This window comes from Palaemon carinicauda, chromosome 33 (assembly GCF_036898095.1).
Source record: "Palaemon carinicauda isolate YSFRI2023 chromosome 33, ASM3689809v2, whole genome shotgun sequence".
Classification (NCBI taxonomy): domain Eukaryota; kingdom Metazoa; phylum Arthropoda; class Malacostraca; order Decapoda; family Palaemonidae; genus Palaemon; species Palaemon carinicauda.
The window spans coordinates 1,119,063-1,140,722 of NC_090757.1; the positions used below are offsets into that span (position 1 = coordinate 1,119,063).

General features: G+C 32.3%; 1 long non-coding RNA gene across 7 annotated transcripts in view; it reads right to left on the reverse strand.

Annotated features, from left to right (window-relative positions):
* Positions 1-618: 618 nt before the first annotated feature.
* Positions 619-21,660, reverse strand: part of LOC137626051 (uncharacterized) — a 116,047-nt gene continuing 95,005 nt past the window's right edge. For 3 of the 7 annotated variants that reach the window (XR_011040960.1, XR_011040962.1, XR_011040961.1), the window contains exons 2-5: positions 11,394-11,619; positions 5,764-5,992; positions 3,215-3,436; positions 619-736 (exon numbers count right to left, since the gene is read on the reverse strand). This is a non-coding gene — a long non-coding RNA (uncharacterized lncRNA). Of the gene's footprint in view, positions 737-3,214; positions 3,437-5,763; positions 5,993-7,193; positions 7,353-11,393; positions 11,620-16,727; positions 16,850-21,660 lie in introns of those variants that run through there. The other 4 variants (XR_011040965.1, XR_011040966.1, XR_011040964.1 and 1 more) reach the window with 3 other exon arrangements.

Sequence of the window (21,660 nt, forward strand, 5' to 3'; positions counted from 1 at the left end):
AAAGTTTACTGTCAAAATTTAAAGCAATAATTGTTATAACCAATGCCTTAAAGTAAAATATAAAATTTCAAACTAATAAATTCTATTTAAAATACTAGGATTAAATAAAATTCAATTAGGAAAGTTATAAATTGTATTAAGAAATGCTACAAAATAAAGTACAAATTTTATTTCACAATGATAGAATATACAATTAAAGAATATATACAAGCTCAAAAGCAAACCTTGCCCAATAAGTGTCCTTAACGTACAAGCAATATTATTTATATTACCCATCACGGGTTGCGAATTGAATTGTCATTGTTGATCACTTGAGTTTTCGCTACATTTAATAGCATTCGTAAATGTATGTAATATATTCTATTCAGTAATAATATCCCCAGAAAATTTAACTGCACAGTTTAAAAAGTTTGCCAATCTTCAATGAAAACTGAAAATGATTAGCAAACAAATAACTAATTAAAAGGCAGAAATATTAATAAACAAAATCATAACTTATCTACTACATACTGTATGTTTATACCAAAATTTAACCTTTTGAAATATTGTCCTGAACATTCGTTATAAATTAATAATTACTTAAGAGTTGCATCACAAACGAAGATTTTACAGGGCCTGTATTTTTTGCCGCATTTCAGGTTGCCCGAAGGTTCTCCTGCAACTCTTACAATCCAGAAATCCACCACATCAACCCATTCATTGCTTCCTCTGCCTTTACTGTACATTTCAGCCAATTCTGAAAAAAAAAAGTTTTTTAAACTAGTGTGGAAAAATGTGTATTTTAAAATATTTTACTACATAGTTCATATTCATGAAAATACCTTAATTGGTAACTTTTCGAGACTTATTAGTCTACATTTAATACAGTGAGAGCTCTATGATTATAAAAGACTGCAATTTGATCTACAATGAATGAGTGAGCTATATACTGAAATATAAAATTCAGCCTAATTCAGGATATTCCTAATGAATCGGTAAACAATATCAATTTATTTATTATTGGTCAAAACGTTTATCCACACCCCCACTGAAATGCATTTCATAGGTAGACGGCACTCCAAGCTGCAGGATAATATCTATTAGACTTAAATAATACCCAAGCTTGATACAGCAACCCCTTATAATTACGCTGACAATTAGCACTGACATGGATTTGCATATTTAATTTTAATTAAGTTTATGCTCCCTCCCAATAACTTAGTTCCTTAAATCAACGGTCAATATTTTTTACACATATATTCGGTCAAACTTTTACCGATAATCATGATTTCTTCAACTTTACACAAAAGATTTTTTTTTTTGTCTTAAGTGCCTTACTTTTGATATTTAAGCCATTGAATTCTATACACACAAATATTCAAAATACTTTGTTATATATTACACTCTCCTTGAAGATCATAAGAGAATATGATTTTCTTAACTAGATCGGGTCTAAAATTTAAAACGTTTATCTTTTACTGTATAGTGCAATATGTAATGAAATGTACTATACACAAATAGGGAACAGTTGTTTACTAGAATGAAAACTGATAAATTTTTGAATTATCAGTTTCCAGTTCCATATCAAACTTTTTGTTTTGTTTTAAAGTACACTGAAATTCCACAATAGTCAGCACACCACCAGTATTGAAATGTCACCATATAAGACCTTACGAAGAATTACTATCAGAAAATAAGAGCTAAAAGATTCCAAAAATTTATCTTATTTTTTCCCTCAATTATTTCACTTAAAATCATAATACTGGTAATTGTATTATAAAAAATCTCCACAAATGTATCTTTAAAAATTGTGAAAGTATTTTACTTTCAATCACTGTGCGTATCATTGCATCAAAAATCCATAATTAAAAAATATTTAGAATATCTTTGGTTTCAATTGTCCTAGTATTTAACAGAAGTACTCTACATTCTAGAATACTCATTACTTACAAGCAAGTTGATTAGAACCTAGTTGGTGTACTATTCCAACTTTGATTAAACCCATTTCAAAAATATAATTACAACTAAAATTTGTAAACATATGTATAAATAACATTTAATTCTAAAACTTTATTCATTTGACGTTAAGAAAACTCGGGTACACAAATGACACAGTAAACAGGTCACGCTACACAAAATATGGCTGATTATACAAAGGCTATTGCACTAAATATCATGAAAAAAAAATACTTGCCATAAAAAAAATATAGCCTATTAAAATATAATTTCATATTAGTAAAACTAAAGAAGCCTATTGTAAGAAAACTGATCATCATTTCCCTAACTAGGGTAGTTACAATAATTATTACTTGCTACTCTCTATACCGGAGGTAATCATTTTAATAATTTTCTCATTTATTTCCAACCCCCTAAGGAAAAACATTGGAAAAGTGATATCTTAGCGATATCCCATATCATATCGAGCAAGTAAATATTTCCAAATGGGAACTAACTATGATGTCAATATGGCGGTGTTTAAACTCAATTCCAATAAGAACAACTTACGCTCTCTGAATTACCTATTCTACAGCAACAAACTTTAGCCTAGATGGTATCTAGACTGAGACCGCTCAAGCTTACACGCATATACAGCTTTTACTATATCTGCAAGCAAAGTAAATTCACTAAAAGACTTCGAAATTTCTAAAGGAATATCTCTTTCGGTATGGGTCTCTCAATAACTTAAAAAAGTTAAACTTAATACATTAACAGCTCATGATGGAATGTAACAAAATACATTAAAACTGTCTGAGCTTTAAAATTTTGGTTAATAAATAGAGAAAAAATGTAAAAAATAGTGAAAGCACTCTCCCATCGTTAAAACTGACATTAAATTGATTACGCAACCTTCTAAAAGTCGAAGATATTTTCATGCCGGCAAACTCCATAAATTATTTTAATCTAATGGAAGTATTTTAAAGTCAAATGTGAAGAAAAATAACTAGTTTGAAATTTCAACCTAATTATCGTAATTATCGTTTCATTGTTCTAAACTGGAAGTTGTAAAAATTTGACGAAAGTTTTCAGTGGGAGAGCGGCAGAATTCTATATACTGTAGGTTTATAACCATTGGGCGGGCTAGTGTAAAATTATATGCGGCCAAATATAGAACAAATTATGATTTTCGAAATTTACTAACTTCCCGTTTCTCTTTGCCACTCAAAATCTGCAAAAAATCGCGAAATATCTTTACTGCACTTATCTTATTACTCTAACAAAACATTCTCTTCCATACCTTGGATATCCGAAGTACATTATCTTTTAGTTTTCTTGAACGTTCATTATACTTTATTAATTACTTAAGGGTTGCATTAGAACTGGATATCTTTCAGGGCTAATATTTTCTGCCACATTTCAGGTTGTCAGAAGGGATTCCCTGTAACTCTTACAGTTCAGAAATCCTCCACAACAACCCATCTGTTGCTTCCTCTGCCTTTGCTGTACATTTCAGCCAATCCTGAAAAAATACAGGGTTTAAACGATTGTGGAAAAAATTGTATTTTAAAAATAAACTCGAAGCTAAATATTTTCTATCTACTGAAAAATAAAATTCAACCGAATTAAAGATATTTCCAATTAATCCGTAAACAATGTCAATTAAGATTTGGTTTGTCAAAATTTTTATTCAAACCACACAAATACATATCACAGGTAGGCGGTACATGATTATATCTATTAGAGACTTAAATGATATCCAAACTTGATACAGCAGCCCTAGATTACGGTGACAATTAGCACTGACAGGGAATTAGTATATTTCATTTTAATCAAGAGTATGCTCCATTCTAATAACTTATTTTCTTATATCAATGTGCACTCAATTTTACACCAAAAAATTCGCTCAAACTTGTACTGAAATCATAATTTTTTACCTTGGCATTGATAAATTATATATTTTGTCATAAGAGCCTTACTTTAGAAACTTAGCCATTTAATTCTACACTCCTAAATACTCTTAAAATATTTTGGTTATATTACGCTCTCCAAGAGCATATGATTTTCTTAACTAGATCAGGTTTACAATTTAAACCTTATAAGGTTTACAATTTAAACCTTATATCTCTACTGTAGAGTATGACATGTAATGAAATTTACTACACAAATAGGGAACACTAATGAAAACATGATAAATTAATGAATTATCAGTTTCCAGTTCCATTCTCTTCATAGCTCGGTGTAACTCGAAAGTTAAAGAGAATATCAAACCAGAGTACTGACCAGAAATAACCAACTTATTTTGTTTTAAAGAACAAAAACACCATGGTCAGCACACCAGTGTTGATATGTCACCATCTCTAGATCTTAGGAGGAATTACCATCAGAAAATAGAAGGAATTACCATCAGAAAATGGATCTATAAGATTCCATAAACTTATCTAAATTTTTTTTTCCACAACAATTTTACTTACAATGATTGTACCTGTAATTGCATTATAAAAAAAATCTAAATTTTTTTACTTTTAATGCAATTAAGTAAAAAATTATTCCGAATATTTTTTGTTTCAATTGTCCCTCAGTATTATTAACAGAAGTACCCTACATTCTTCCAGAATACCCATACTACAAGAAAGTTAAATAGAACTGTTAGTTGTGGTACTATTCCATCTTTGATTAAAAATATTTCTAAAATATAATTACAATAATTTCGCTACAGATGTATAAGATTAAATTTTAAATATTATTGATTTGACGTCAAGGCAGCCCGGGTACGCAAAAATGGTACATTAAACATGTCAATCTACACAAATATATGGGTCATTGTTGGCCGTATGAAAATAAAATATAATCTTATCATATATTAAAGCCTATTGGAAAACTAACCTGTCAGTTACCTAACAAAAGTAGTAACAATAATTATTACTTCCTACTCTAAACCGGAGATAATTTTAATGGTTATCTCTACTTTATTACCAACCCTATACAGTATAGGAAAGTGTTGAAAGAGTGAAATATTCTTAGCGCTCTTCTATCTCATCATACAGATACTTCAAATGGGGAACTACCTATAATGTCAATGACTGGGTGTTTTAAACTATTTCTATACGAACAGCTTACGATCTCTGAACTACCTATTCTACTGTAACAAACCTTTTTGCCTAGATGTTATCTAGACTGAGACAGCTCAAGCTAAAACGTGTATATACAGCATTAACTATAAATCTGCAATCAAAGTAAATTTATCAAAGACTTCAAAATTTCTAAAGGAATTTCTCTTTCAGTATGGGTCTCAAAGCATAACTCAAAGCTTAATATGTTAACAGTTCATGATGAAATGTAACAACGTTAACTAAAACCAACACCTTCAAATTTTGGTTAATAAATGGAGAGAAAATGTAATAAATAGTGATAGGATGATCCATTCTCCCATCGTTAAAACTACAGCAGACATAAATTGATTACGCAACCTTCTAAAAGACAAGACATTTTCATGACGGCAAACTCCATAAATTATTATAATCCGCTGGAGGAATTTTAAAGTCAAAAGTGAAGAAAAATAACTGGTTTGAAAGTTCAGCCTAATTATCGCTTTGTTGTTCTTAAAGAAGTTTTTAAAGTCGCTTAACAAAAAGGCTTTCAGAGGGAGAGCTTCCGCAGAAATCTATATACTGTAGGTTTATAACCATGGGCGGTCTAGTGTAAAATTATATGTGGCCAAATAGGAGAACAAATTATGATTTTCGATATAATTAAATTCCTGTTACTCTCTTTTCACTCAAAATCTGCAAAAAACCGCGAAATTTCTTTACTGCACTTATTACTCTAACAAAACATTCTCTTCCATACCTTGGGTATCCGATGTACATTAAATTTTCCTTTTGAATTATTTTCTTTAACGTTCATTATACTTTATCAGTTGTTATTGTTGCATCAAAAGTGGATATCTTTCAGGGCCTATATTTTCTGCCACATTTCAGGTTGTCAAAATGTACTCCTGCAACACTTACAATCAAGAAATCCACCACAACAACCCAATTTATTGCTTCTCCTGGTTTTGCTGTACATTTAGCTAATGCTGAAAAAAAAACTGTTTTTAACTAGTGTGGAAAAATGTGTACTTTTAAAATAAACTAAGTAAATATTTTACTACACTCGCTACCTAAGACAATACCTTAATTGGAAACATCTATTTATTACGAGAGAGCTCATGGATTATAAAAGACTATGTAATTAGAACTGCAATGAATGAGCGAGCTATCCAATGAAATATAAAATTTAACCTTATTTAAAATATTTTTAATTCATCTGTAAACAATATCAGTTAAGATTTAATGTTTAAACGGTTATTTAAACTACATTGAAAAGCACTTCGTTAAGTACGCAGCAATATATACTTGAAACTTCTAAATAATATCCAAACTTGATACACCAACCCTTATATTAAGCTGACAATTTGAACTAACAAATTTAGTTTCAATCAAGAGCATGCTCCCTTCTAATCATTCACATTTCCGTAAACCAATGTTCAATCAATTTTACACCAAAATATTCGCCCAAACTTTTACTGAAATAATAATTTTTCAACTTGATAAACACTGATAAATTATATTTTTTGTCTTGGGCCTTACTTTTGGAATTCTATACCATACTCAAAGTACCTTAATATGCAATGAAATGTACTGCATTAAAGAGTTATTAGTTTCCAGTTCATTCTCTTCATAGCTTAGTTTAACTTTAAAAAAAAAAAAAAAAAAATTCAACCACACCAGTGGTGATAAAAGTTACCATCTCTAAAGACTTTACGAAGAATTACTATCAGAAAAGAGATTTACAAAAATTCAACAAATTTATTAGTTTTGCAAAAAAAAAATTCACTTTCAATCACTGTACCCCTAATTGCATTAAAAATATACAAGTAATCACTGTACCCCTAATTGCATTAAAAATATACAAGTATAATATATAATATTTTAGTTTTATTTGTCCCTTAGTACTGACAGAAGTACTCTACATTCTTCCTGGTTGCTCATTACAACAAAACGTTAAATGGAACGGTTATTCGGGGTTTAAGGTTTAAAGGCAATCATGAATGGCAGAGGCAAGGGACAGTGACATTGCCCTATCGAGCAGGACAATGCCCTTGAGACTAACCATATATACTTATGATCAGTGCCCAATCCCCTCTCCAACTAAGCTAGGAACAAAGAAGACTCTGCAAGGGCTGCTGATGACTCGGCAGATAGAACTATAGGCTCCCCCAAACGCCCCATCCTTACCTCACAAGGATGGCGAGGTTGCAGCGACCAAAGAAACTAATTTGTTTAAGCGGGACTAACCCCAGTCTGGCGTTCACTGGTCAGGGACGTTACCACACAGACCACCACAACCGCTACTCCAACTTTGATTAAACCCATTTCTAAAATATAAATAGAATACATTTCGCAACATATGTCAATAAGATTTGATTTTAAATCTTATCAATTTGACAAGTGAGCTAGGGTACACAAATGCTACGGTAAACATGTCAAGCTATACAAAACATGAGTGATTATTCAGAGAAGTATCTATTAAAAAGCTCACGATAGAGACGTCTGGCGAAATGTGACAGAGGCTCTTTGCGTCAATAGGCGTAGAAAGAGATGATGGTGATAGGGTTGTCGGAAAACTAATCATGTTAAATGCCGGTACTTCAAAAGGGAAACTACCTACAATGTCATCGTTTGGGTGTTTAAACTGATAAGCTCGGAAGCTAAGCTCTTCTACAGCAAAAAATATTTTGCCTAAATGTTATTTAGTTTGAGAAAGTTCAAGGTAATATTTACGCATACAGTATAATCTTCAGGTAAGAGTAAAATCGCTAATAGATAAATAACTAAAATTTCTAAAAGAAATTTCGTATCTTTCTCAACTTTCAAGCAAATCTAAAAGCTTACAATGTTAACAGTTTTTGATGAAATGTAACGAAATCTGCAAAAACTTACTTGGAGCTTTTATTTTTCTCTCTATTCCTTAAAAAATTCGTTAAATCTACAGCAGATAGCAAACTGATTACGCAATATTCTAAAAGGTCTTATGATATTTTCATGCCGGCAAACTACATAAATCATTATAATCTGCTGGAGGGATTTTAGAATCAAAAGTGAAGAAAAATAACCAGTTTGGAAGTTCAACCTAATTAGGTTAACTTTCATTTTATCTAAACCAGAAGTTGTTAAATTGTACGACGAAACTGTTTTCAGTGGGAGAGCCTATGGATTCTATTTATTGTAGGTTTAAGCACAGATTCAATACCTTTATACACAGTAAGTGTGCTACTGTAGAACTGAATGCGTGGAAATGAAGAGAACATTCAGATAATTAAAATAACTAAATAACACCATCTCTCTCTCTCTCTCTCTCTCTCTCTCTCTCTCTCTCTCTCTCTCTCTCTCTCTCTCTCTCTCTCTCTCTAGTCACGAGTAACTCTAAAAGGAAAATAGAGTTCTTAGAAGAACTAACCCAAATTGAAAAAATAGATATATTAAATATAAGTGAAACATGGTATTCCCAAGAGACTGGCAGTGATGACCAGATAAAGGGTTTCCAAACTTATAGATCAGACAGAAAAAATAGGAATCAAGGGGGAACCGCAATATATGGAAGAGACATAAATCAAGGAAAAGTATGTGAAAAATACAGCAACACAGAATGTGAATTGATTGCGGTAGAATTTGAATTTGAAAAACGAATGAATATTGTAGTTTACAGACCCCCAAACACTAAGGAGTTTGACATAATAATAGAAAAAATAGATGATATATGTAGAAACCATAAAGACTGGAATATACTCCTATCCGGAGATTTTAACTTTCCTTTCGTGGATTGGAAAGAACGGATAGAAGAAAGTGGTTGTATGTATACATATAAAAAAGATAGTAATAGTAGCGCAGAAGATAAGAGGCAATTTGAAAAGCTTCAAGATATGCTATTAGAACATAATATGCAACAAATAAACCACATTCCAACAAGAAAAGAAAATGTCCTAGATCTAGTATTTGTGAATGAGGTGAACTATGTTAAAGAAATAATAGTGTATAACACGGGAATTTCAGACCACAATGTCATAGAATTGATAGTTCATTCCAAAGCAAGTGATCACAGAATTAATAAAAGCACAAAACTTTGGGAAGGATATGGAAAATATAACTTTTACAGTAAGAATATAAAATGGTCAGAAATAAATGAAGAACTGAATAAAGAATGGAAAAATGTATTTATAAGTGATAATATACAGGTAAATACGGATATACTGTACAAAATACTGGAGAAAATTGTTGAAAAATATGTACCGAAAAAAAACAATAAACAAAAGACGTGCATACCAAGAGACAGAAGAATCTTATTTCAGAAAATTAAAAAGTGGAAGAAAAATCTTGCAAAAGAAAAAAATGTGTGGAAAATGAGGGAAATAAAATGTAAGATAGAAAATGCAGAACAAAAGATTATACAGTCGAAAGAAAATGAAAAAAGGGACTTAGAAGAAAGGACACTTCAAAATATAAAAAGAAACCCCAAAGTACTTTACTCCTATGCAAAAAAGATGAATAAAAGGAGAATAGAAATAGGCCCTCTAAGAATTGAAGGACGGCTAACGAATGAAAAAAAGGAAATATGCAACATATTAGCAGAAAAATATAAGAGTGAGTTCACGCCAAGAATTGCGAATGAGAGTAATGAAACAGAAATGAGAGAAGAAAATGTTGAATATCTAACGGATATAGATATTAATGAAGCAGATATTGTCACGGCTATAAACGAAATTAAAAATGGATCGGCAGCCGGACCAGATGGAGTTCCAGCGATTTTGTTAAAAAAAACTGCAAACACTATCGCGAAGCCACTTGCAATACTGCCAAGACAGAGTATAGATATGAGCGAGATATATGTTAAACATAAATTAGCTTATATAACCCCTATCTTCAAAAGTGGATCAAGACTAGAGGCAAGCAATTATAGACCTGTTAGTCTAACATCACATATTATGAAAGTGTATGAGAGGGTAATAAAAAAGAAAATAATGAACCATTTGGTCAAAAATAATTTGTTCAATATGGGTCAACACGGTTTCGTACCTGGAAAAAGTACACAGACCCAACTGATAGCTCACTATGAAAACATATACAATAATATGATAAATGAAAAAGACACAGATGTGATCTATCTAGATTTTGCAAAAGCCTTTGACAAGGTAGACCATAACATATTGGAGAAAAAAATGAGAAAGCATAATATTGTGGGAAAGATAGGAAAATGGGTAAAAGAATTCCTGCAAAACAGAAAACAGATAGTGGTTGCAAATGACGAGAAATCAGATGAAGCCCAGGTAATATCTGGTGTGCCCCAAGGTACGGTATTAGCTGCACTGCTATTTGTTATTATGATCTCAGACATAGACTGTGATGTTGAAAACTCCGTAGTGAGAAGTTTCGCCGATGACACAAGAATAAGTAGAGAAATTACTTGTGATGAAGATAGGAACTCACTACAAAGAGATCTAAACAAAATATATGAATGGGCGGAGATAAATAGGATGGTATTTAACTCCGATAAATTCGAATCAATAAATTATGGAAACAGAGAAGGAATGGTGTATGCATACAAAGGACCTAATAATGAGACAATCACAAACAAGGAAGCAATTAAAGACCTTGGTGTAATTTTAAATAGGAATATGTTATGCAACGACCAAATAGCAACACTGTTGGCTAAATGTAAAGCAAAAATGGGAATGTTATTCAGACACTTTAAAACAAGAAAAGCTGAACACATGATTATGCTTTACAAAACTTATGTGCGTAGTACACTCGAGTACTGCAATGTGATATGGTACCCACACTACCAAAAGGATATTGCGCAAATAGAGAGTGTACAAAGGTCCTATACTGCTAGAATAGAAGAAGTTAAGGACCTTGATTACTGGGAAAGACTGCAATTTTTAAAACTATACAGTCTAGAAAGGAGAAGAGAACGCTACATGATAATACAAGCATGGAAGCAAATAGAAGGAATTGCTGAAAACATCATGGAGCTTAAAGTATCAGAAAGAGCAAGCCGAGGTAGATTAATAGTGCCAAAAAGCATTCCAGGTAAACTGAGAAAGGCGCACAGGACATTAATCCACTACGCACCAGCATCGATAATGCAGCGACTATTTAATGTGCTGCCAGCTCATCTAAGAAACATATCAGGAGTGAGCGTAGATGCGTTTAAAAATAAGCTCGATAAATACCTAAGATGCATCCCAGACCATCCAAGACTGGAAGATGCAAAATACACCGGAAGATGTATTAGCAACTCTCTGGTGGATATACGAGGTGCCTCACACTGAGGGACCTGGGGGAACCCAAACAAAAAATAAGGCAATAAGGTAAGGCTCTCTCTCAAAGTGTGCAAAAAAAAAATCTCTAAACTGCACTTATTACTCTTACAAAACCTACTTTTTTCAAATGGAAAAGATTAATTTTCCTTTTCAAAATATTTTCTTGAACATTCATTATACTTAATCAGTTTCTTATAGGTTGCAGCAGAAGTGGATATCTTTCAGGGCTTATATTTTCTGATATATCGGGTAGTTAAAAGGTAAACCAAATTTTATAATCCAGAACTTCACTACAACAAGAGACACTTTCAATCCCCTGCCTCTGTGTTATATTCCTGCCGAACCTAAAAAAAAAAAAAAACTATGCTTTAAATTGATATACTAAATACTTCATTAATTGGAGCCATCTAAGATTATATCTTAATTGGAAACTTTATTTAGTGAAAAAATTAACTACAACAGACCTCGTGGATTATTAAAAACTGGGCCCAATTTACACTGGATGACTGACATAATTAAAGTATAAAATTCAACAATTAAAATAATTCATAATTCATCTGTAAACAATGTCTATTAAAATTTAATAAGTCAAAATGGTTAATCTTGCCACATTTAAACATTCCGTACGTATGCTGCTGTTACTACCCGCTATGGGGTAATATCCAATAGGCATTTTGAAAACATTAAAACTTGGAGTTGCAGCAAGCCTTAAAAGTTGACAATTAATACTGACAGAGATTAGTGTATTCCACTTTAATAAAGTTAATGGCTGTTTCTGATGCCTTAAATTTCCTAAAATCACTGTTTAATCAACTTTACACAAACATATTCACTTACCTTACACTAATTACATATTTATAACTTTAACCCTACTAACTTAATCTCTTTTGTCTTTGGTTATATTTTTGTCTAGGGCCTTACTTTTGGCATTTAAGCCAGTTAATTCTAAACTCTAAAATACTCAAAATATATTTGCTATTATATAAAGACAATTCTTGCAGATCAAACAATTGAGTTACTACAAACAGCACGAGATTTCCTTAACTAGCTCAACTTAAAATCTAAATCTTGAATCCAGATATATAACATTTAATAGAATGTGCTACACAGATGGGAAACAACATTACCATAAATCTAGTCGGCCAATAAGAATTAAAATGTTGATAAATTAATGAATATCAGTTATTACTTCCATTCTCTTCATAGCTTGGTGTAACCAAAATAAAAATAGCGAATATTAAACAAGATTACTGACCAGAAATAACTACATTGAAAAACTACATTGAAAAGACACAAATGCCACCATGGTCAGCACACCAGTGTCAATATGTCACATCTCCAAGACCTTATGGATTATTACGTTCAGAGCCGAACTAAAAGAAATAAAAAAAAGAAATAATAAATGAAAAAATAAAATCAAACTAATTACTGTACCTGTAATTGAATTACAAAACGAATCCTAGCACAAAAATATATTTCAAATATATTTAGTTTCAAATCTCACGAAGTATTGACAAAGTATTTACATATATAGTACTTTCTACATTCTTCTTAGATATTTACTACAAGCAAGAGTTAAATGCAACCGTTAAGTCAAGGTGCTATTCCAAATTTATTAGACCCATTTCTAAAATATAAAATAAATATAAATTTTGGAACATATGTTAAGATTTAATTTTCAATCTTATTAACTTAATGTAAGGCAGCTCCGATACACAAATGACCTCTTAAACATGTCACAGACAATTTATGGGTGATTATACAAAGTTAGTATTGCACAAGGAGAAAAAATAATTGCCTTGTAAGAATGTATCTCGTCAAAATCAATTTCTTATTAGTAAATAGTAAAGAAGGTTGTTGGGAAAACTAATCTGTGACATTTATGTAACTATGGTAATTTACAATAATTTTTAGATACTCTATACAGGAGATTATAATATACTTTAATTATTTTCTCAATATTACCAAAACTACAACAGAAAAATTAGATATTAAAAAAGTAAAATATACCTAGCGATATTTTATCCCATATCATATAGAACAATTAAATACTTTAAAAGGGGAACTACCAATAAGGTCAATGTTCGAATGTTAAACACACTATTTACACAAAAAAAAATTACGAGCTCGTAAACTACCCATCCTACAGCAATAAACCTTTCTCCTGGATATTTTATAGATAGAGCGAGCTTAGGCAGACATTCAATTGGAAATTTATTCCCAAAATACAGTACTTCAAAGTACGGGTGAATAAGGTTCCTAATATTTAACAGCACTCTACTGAATTATTATATATATACTGATAAAAGGTTGCAGAGTACTAAACAAAATGTTTAAAAGAAAATTTTCAGGTCCGTTTTACTTTACTTTGAATTGTGCTTATCTAGTCCCAGAACACACGATATTGAAACCAGTCATAAAACTCTTAAATGTTTTCGAACAATATACCGTAGTCCGCGTTAATCACCAAATCCACGCTACCATAAAATATATTGAAAGCCTTGTATCATTCGCATTTCTAACGTTAAGCAGGAGCTTTTTATACAATCTGGTAGCTGCATAATCTAAATCTCTAGAACCCAAACTCCGTGTAATCTGGCTCCAATAACTTTAAACTATTCGCTTATTGTTTGTTTTCAACATTTGTCAGTTGCACGATATGAAGCAAATCTCTAATATCTTAGACGTCCACTTCAGATAACTTGAAGAGTCGCTGTGCATACCGTCAAAGTTATTCTAGCTTTATTAAGCAGTCATTGTGGTTCAATAATTACATGGGTTATCTCTTTCTCTGTGTTCAACGGCAATTATTAATTTTGCTCCTCTATGTTCAGCCACTCTTAAGTTATACTTGAGAAATTTGCAATAGAATTTTGGTAGTAACAAAGTTGATCATAAAGCTTCCTAAGAGATCATTTGTCTAGAGACTTCTTTACAAGAGCGATATTTCGAAGATGATACCCTGTGCTACTCCTATTTCGCTTTTTACCTTCAATTCCATTATATACATCAGAGTCGACAACGCAAACCAATTGAACTTGATTCAGCTAAAACGTATAGACGATTAACAGCTAACCCTCCTACTTTAGGTAGCACCATTGCTCTGTAATTGATAAATCTGTAAAACTCTGACAATTATTATTATTACTACCCATGTTATTAGCAATGAATAATTTCAATCAAGATATATTAATAAAGAATTGGCTCCTTATATGTAGGAACTATAATCAAGATTAGACTTCACCAGGTCGCAGACTTTTATAAACAGGTATCTTAAGCTCAAAATTACAGATTGGCCACTATGGTTTGGAGTTTATATTGAATAACTTGCGTTAATATTTCGGCGAACAAGTCACAGATTTATAAGAACATTGATACCATTTTTTTTTTCGTAACTAACAGTTCGCTGACAAACCACCCCACCGCTATAAATTTTGATATTTTAATGATTAGCTTATCTATCTTTTAGATTTTACTTTTCTATCAGCACTTAACAATTTTGAATGCCCGTATAAATGGCAGCCTTTTATAAGTGTATACATCAATCTTCGATTCGAAGTTAAAATGAAATAACATTAAGAGAATTTCAAGCCACAAGTTTTAGAAAAGGTCATACTTATAGAAGTCATATCCTACCAGTTGGTAATGTTACTTGCTCTGTTTCATCTCTGTAATTGCCTTTTTTTTCTTAGTAGGGGACTTTTGGCAAATAGGCATTTTATATTACTTTTAAACCTATTTCCTTTACATGCATTCCTTTTTTAACGCAATGGGTCTATTATGCCGTTACAGACCTATTGCGTCATTACAATTGTTTTCTTTGACGCTTGCTGTTTTATGCAAGTGTCAAAATAAATTTATTTAGCCTTTTAAATGCCGAATTTGACACCACTCACCATAAATTAAGATATTAAAAATTTTTAATGAACTGAAGCTTTCGGGTAAATGTGATTAATCTTACGGTGTATTTATGTACAAAGAGAAATTCGAATGAATTTACATGTTCGTAACAAACCTACTTTTATAAGTGGCCATGATCCGAAATGAAAGTAGGCAAACTGAAGTAAATCCTTTGTAATTAAAGTTACAAAATATGCCCATTATCACTTTAGAATAAAAATCTATATTATACAGTCATAAATGAAGCATCTAATGATTATTGTCACAGGGATGGTTAAAATTCACTTATGTCAGCAATATAAAAGATGGTATTCATTGCCCTTCATACATGCATACATACATTAGTAGAAGTACCTTCCCGTCATCGCTGAATATATGTGGACCGAGAACGGAAAATAACCAACTTCATAATCAAAGTTTCGAGTCTGGCACTAGTTTGCACCAAAACTAATCTGCGACGAGACATTGAAGGAATTGAAATAAGGTGCATTTCTATATCTATATTTTCCACATCGCACAGGAGCGGGTTTTCCGGGTGGAGGGAGGCGTTAAAAGTTTGAAAAGGCTCTGACGGTGGGAGTTCTGGTGGGTTGAAGAGATTCAAAGAATAGATTCCTGAATTCGACAGCGAACTTTGATAGCTCTAATAGTAACTTCGTCCATGCAGGCATTGTTTAGGCTGAGGGCATAGGATCGAATCCTTGCTCAGCTAGAAACATTCATCATTAATGAATTTCGAATGGATATACATTCAAAGGTAAAATTAGATATCAAATGCCATTGTGGTTGATATTTACATAACTCACGAGTATCAGTGATATAACATCAGTATCTATCTATCTATCTATATGTAAATACGCCTCAACATAGAATTCGCTCTGCCTCAGGATCTCAAACGTTTAGGGAAATTTCTTTAATGATAAATATTTCTGCCCGACCAAGGACTGGATCCTATACCCGAAAGGATAAATCTTTGATTGTTTAGACCAGCCTAATCTATTCCCATTTTTATCACTCATATGGTATTTGCGACCTATTTATAAAAAAGAAAAAAATACTATGAAAAAATATCTATTAATCTTTCTTGATATTTAACAACCTACCATCTTTTATTAACCTTTCCATCGAATCAAAAATGGAAAAAAAGGGAAAACTTTCTTGTGATTTATTGGCAATGATTTAAACTTTACCTTGATAGAGAGCAAAAGTTTACTTATATTCTCAGTAATCCCGTTGACATTATAACCGTGTATGCTTAAATTTCCGTCTCTCTAAACTATCATCTTCAACTCTATGCCCAGCACCAAGTTCCTTAATAAAACATCGCGATCAATATCCGTACTTATAAAATTGAAAGTAGACAAATAATTGTCATTTATCTTTAATAACTTAATGCAATATCCCCGCATCACCTGTATAAATGAACATTGGCTCTTGTTATAGGTATGCTCTCTTCTGATCATTTGCAGAGACGATCAGCATAACTGTCTTGTAGGTAGCCTTATGATAGATCTTAGTGCTGCTTTCGATACTGTTGTGCAAGAGTACTTACTTGACAACTTAAAGTCCATTGAAGTGACTGAGGAAGCACTGGAATTTTTGCGAAGCTACTTAACTAACAGGAAGACTATTGTAGAAGTTTCTGGAAACCGATCCAGTGAGAGAATTCTTATGAAAGGTGTACCACAGGGTGGTGTTCTGGACCCTATCTTGTTCAAAATACTATCGAGCTCTCATATATCTTTAAAAACAAAAAGTGGGCTTTAAATTATATGCAGACGATACTCAGTTCTACCTTTCAATTTCAACAACACAAGATACAAAGAAGAAAATTGATGAGATAATGACTGAAATAAAAACATGGATGCAGAGGAAAAAGCTTAAATTAAATGATAAAATAGAATGTATGCTTTTTGGCACAAAGGTGGCTTTGAAGAATTAACAGTTATTTCAAAGTATAAAAATTGGTGATGCTGATGTTAGGATTGTACCAGTTGTGAAAAATTTGGGTGTACTGATAGATTGTAATTGGTCAATGAGGGATCAAATAGTGAACACAGTGAAAGCGTGTAACTATCACCTGAGAAACATAGCATTTATTAGAAAATATTTAACAGAGGGCAGTACAAAAATTTAAGTGATGAGTCACGTAATATCAAGGCCAGATTATTGCAATTCTCTATACTATAAATTGTCCAATGCACTAAGAAAGCTTCAAAATGTGCAAAACCGGGCGGCTAGACTGATAAAAGGCTAGAATTGAATTTAAGATTTGCTTGTTGACTCACAAAGCACTTACAAGTGATAAGCCTAAATATCTTCGGGATTGCTTGGTCCCCTACCCTGAAGCTACCAGCGCCGCTGTAAGAGTTAGTCATGCTGATGACCCACATAGATTATTCGAAATTAGTGTGAATCATGCAATAGGAGGAAGAACGTTTTGTTAGGCTGCACCGAGACTCTTTAACGACCTTCCACTTGTCAAGAATAGCAAAAATGTGGCAGCTTTCAAGAAAAACCTGAAGACTTATCTCTTTGGAAAGTGTTATAATGGTGATCTGAAAACTATTAAGCCTGAATACAAATGCTAGCGAATAACTGAAAAGATACAGGGCAAAATATTAACTGGAAAGAAATTATTTTCACACACCAAGGCCCGCCTAAACAGACTCAGTGTCTGATGCAGGGCGAGAAATAAACCCCTACAATCAAAGAATTGTATAAGTTATAAAGAAAATGTTTCGTTAGATGATTAATATATATAAACAAGTAAAAGTGAAAGTAAGGGAGGGAGCTAGAGAAGTCTGCGTTATTATGCCTTCCGAAATGTAACAATATTTTTATTCTCTTAGTTTTTACTAACAATACATGTCATACCATGAAACAATTATATTTTTGTTAAATAAAAAGTTAATTTAAAATTAGATCAAATAACTAATTACTCGTATCTGACCAATCTAGTACATGCATCATATCTGGCGATCCCCTGACCCCCAAATATAATTTAACTAACGATTGTTTGCCGAGGAAATATTTGTGACATTTATTGAGGAATTTTTAATTTCCAAAGAATCAAGTTGTGGCCAGACAACAAGGAACATCACGTTCTCGTGCGTCAGCTTTATAGCAATTTTGTGCCATGAAAAATGTGTGAAGCTCTTTAATCCTTGCATCTCAAACCTTCCATGGCGTCATTTTGGTTTAAAATAGCTAAATAGGGCCTACTCAATTTGAACTTGATATAATTTATACCTGCATACATATTTCTACACAAGTATCAATCTATCACCGTTTTCCAATTGGATAGAATCATTCACGTGAATGGAGCAAGGGACGGGTGCTGCCATCTTTTGACTAGAAGTAGATTACTGAAACACTTTCATGGTAGTTTTTTTTCAATTAATGCACCATAATTCACAATAAGAATAGTATTTTTCTTCTAATTTTAGGCTCTTAAGTTGTGGTAATTATGTAAAATAAAGATATATTAAAAATAAATTTAGTGCAGATCCCAATATTCTAAAAGCAGAGAGTTGGAACTAGGGCCAGGCCATAAAATTAACCCCCAATTTCAACCAAACCATATTAATGTCCGCAACAAATATATTGTTATCTAATAAGCCATTATAGATACCAATGCTCTATAAAGTGTGCCTTATTACATGTATTGCAATGTCATAGTCTCCTCCAAGACTGAACTTTGAACTTTGCCCATCTACTGTATACTCAAAACAGCTTGTTTGCAAAATTATTTTTATATAGTTTGAGTTACAATCTGAAATTTGCCCTGTCTATATTTCGACAGCAAGTTTACCTATTAGGTCTGTGTCTTCAATTGCACAAAAAATTGGCTTATTGAAAAAGTCTTTATTAGATTTTCGGTGATCAATCTATTATTAAGAAGTGTTTTAATTCTTTCATTCTACCTTGTTTTGAGTATTGTTCTCCTGTCTGGTCTAAAGCTGCTAATTCTCATCTTAATTTATTGGACAGAAACTTACGGTCTATTAAATTTCTCAATTCCCAATCTAGATATTCTTTGACACTGTCGTTGAATTAGTTCATTATGCATGTTGCATAGAATTTTCATAATTCTGACCATCCTTTACATTCAGATCTCCCTGGACAATTCTATCCTGCCTAGTATTCTAGGCAGGCAGTTAATTCTAATAGCCAGGCCTTCTCCATCATGAGGCTCAATACTACAGAGTATTCTAGAAGTTTTATTCCAGCTGTTACCAAGTTGTAGAATGATCATCCTAATAGGGTAGTTGAATCAATAGAACTTCAAAAGTTCAAAGTTGCAGCAAATGTTTATGTTGAGCAGGCTGACATGTGTCTTTTTATAGTTTATATAGGACATTTGTTTTTAAAATTGTTACTGTTTTTAGAATGGTTTGTTGTTAATTTGCTCTCATCATTTATCTATTTCCTTATTTCCTTTCCTCACTGAGCTATTTTTCCCTATTGGAGCCCTTGGGCTTATGGCATCTTGCTTTTCCAACTAGGGTTGTGGCTTGGCTGGTAATAATACTACTAATAAAGCTGAAATTTGCCATGTATATATTCAAAGCTGAACTTTGCCCTTCTACTGTACATTCAAAGCAGCTCGTTTGCAAGATAATGGACGCCGTTAGCAATCAAGCATTAAAACTCCAATCAACAGCAATGCTACAATATCAAAAATGAATGTTAGAAACTAATGTCTTTTATCTAGTCTTGGTATTTACAATGATGATTACTTTTTATTCTATACAGGAGATAATTATGTATTGTATTTTATAGAGTGTAGTTTTAATGATATATAAAAAAAAGCTATGGAATATCCCAAAATCTTCGTCATAAAAAAAAAAAAAAAAAAAAAAAAAAAAAAAAAAAAAAAAAAAAAAAAAAAAAAAAAAAAAGAGGAGCGAGGATAACCATGCGAGTGGCTCATACTTTAACAAGTTTAGGAAAAGCGAGTACTAGACTTTGTCAAAGATTTAATTACCTGAATGATTATCTAAAATTTTGATTTATCGCCGCTCGAGGAACTTTTTGCAAACTTTTGAAGAACGGTCAAGAGATTAATAGATTTTTGTATGAAAACAAACTGCAGCGTTACAATTTAACATCTTACGCATATACCTCACGTTCTTACATGCCGTAGACCAAGCATTAGGGAATTTTACCGATGATTGAAAATTATGTTACACCAACTAATTAACAAAAATAGAGTTTAATAAAACTAGCAGAAGTTACATTTAAATCTAAGTTAAAACACCCATTACCCTAATCTACTGATAAAATATAAAATTCATTCATACAATTCATTGCATTCATACAATTCATTGATAAAATACTTTGTAATAATCAAAATTAGACCAAATATATGAATAAAATACTTAAAAGACCTGAGAAATTAATTTTTTAAATTAGGAATCACAGAAATTATGTAACATGAAGTTAGCTTACATGGCAAATCAATACCTACTATGCTCCAAAAGGGCTAGATATACCCTTGATAGTTTATTTTATAAAAATATAGAAAACTCAAGAAGGCATTCTAGAGAAATAACAATTAACCCGATCTTTGACAACAGGATACAGCCATGCTAAGAAAGACCAAGTACTAACTGTAGTGTTCTACACTACTGTATAATGGCGCCACTCTAACGGGCCAGGTAAAAGGTCATCATCTTCCCTATATAATAAAGAGCAAGTGTCTGGTTTTATATATATATATACACATGCATACAAGAGTCACGCTCAGGCAAGGGAGGGAGTAGTCATACCCTGGTAAGAGGGGGTACCCCCAAGAGGTATAATCAAACCACTCTCCCAGAAATTGCCGAACCAGCAGGACGGGAGTTTGTAGTATGCAAGGCCAATATTGGCCTTGGTAGTATGGCAAGTGAGAGGAGACGAACGGGCTGACTGCCTTGGAACGGGCCAGTCTATGTGCCCACACACATCTAATATTTATTGTAATTTTTTGACAGCTCGGGTGCAATAGTTATAATCATAATGAGGCGCGCTCTATACATTACCTACGTATGAGACCAAACGATCAAAGTAAGTAATTTGGACCAATTTATCTCTCCCAAAGTCCCTCGCCACTTTCCGAAGATCATATTTTTAAATAGCGTACCTTGACTATATCACTTCACTAGTTTGCGTATGAATTTTCATTGTTTATACCAAGGCACTAACAAATACTGGGCAAAATATAAAACAAATATTTTTCCCGACTATGATTAGACTTTTACCATAATCACTACAGCTACATAAAAACACACACAGGATAAGAGATTCGTCTATACACGAATTTTCCGGTCGTCGTTAACTAAAGTTTTCACCTTCAAACCAAGAGCTTCTGTTGCGATTCATGAAGAACTGCCCTGATGAAATTTCAAACTAATAAATTTTATGGCTAAAACAACGGCATTAAAAGATAGGGATTGAATACAATAGTAGTCAACATGGCGCAATTGTTATTCCCCCCC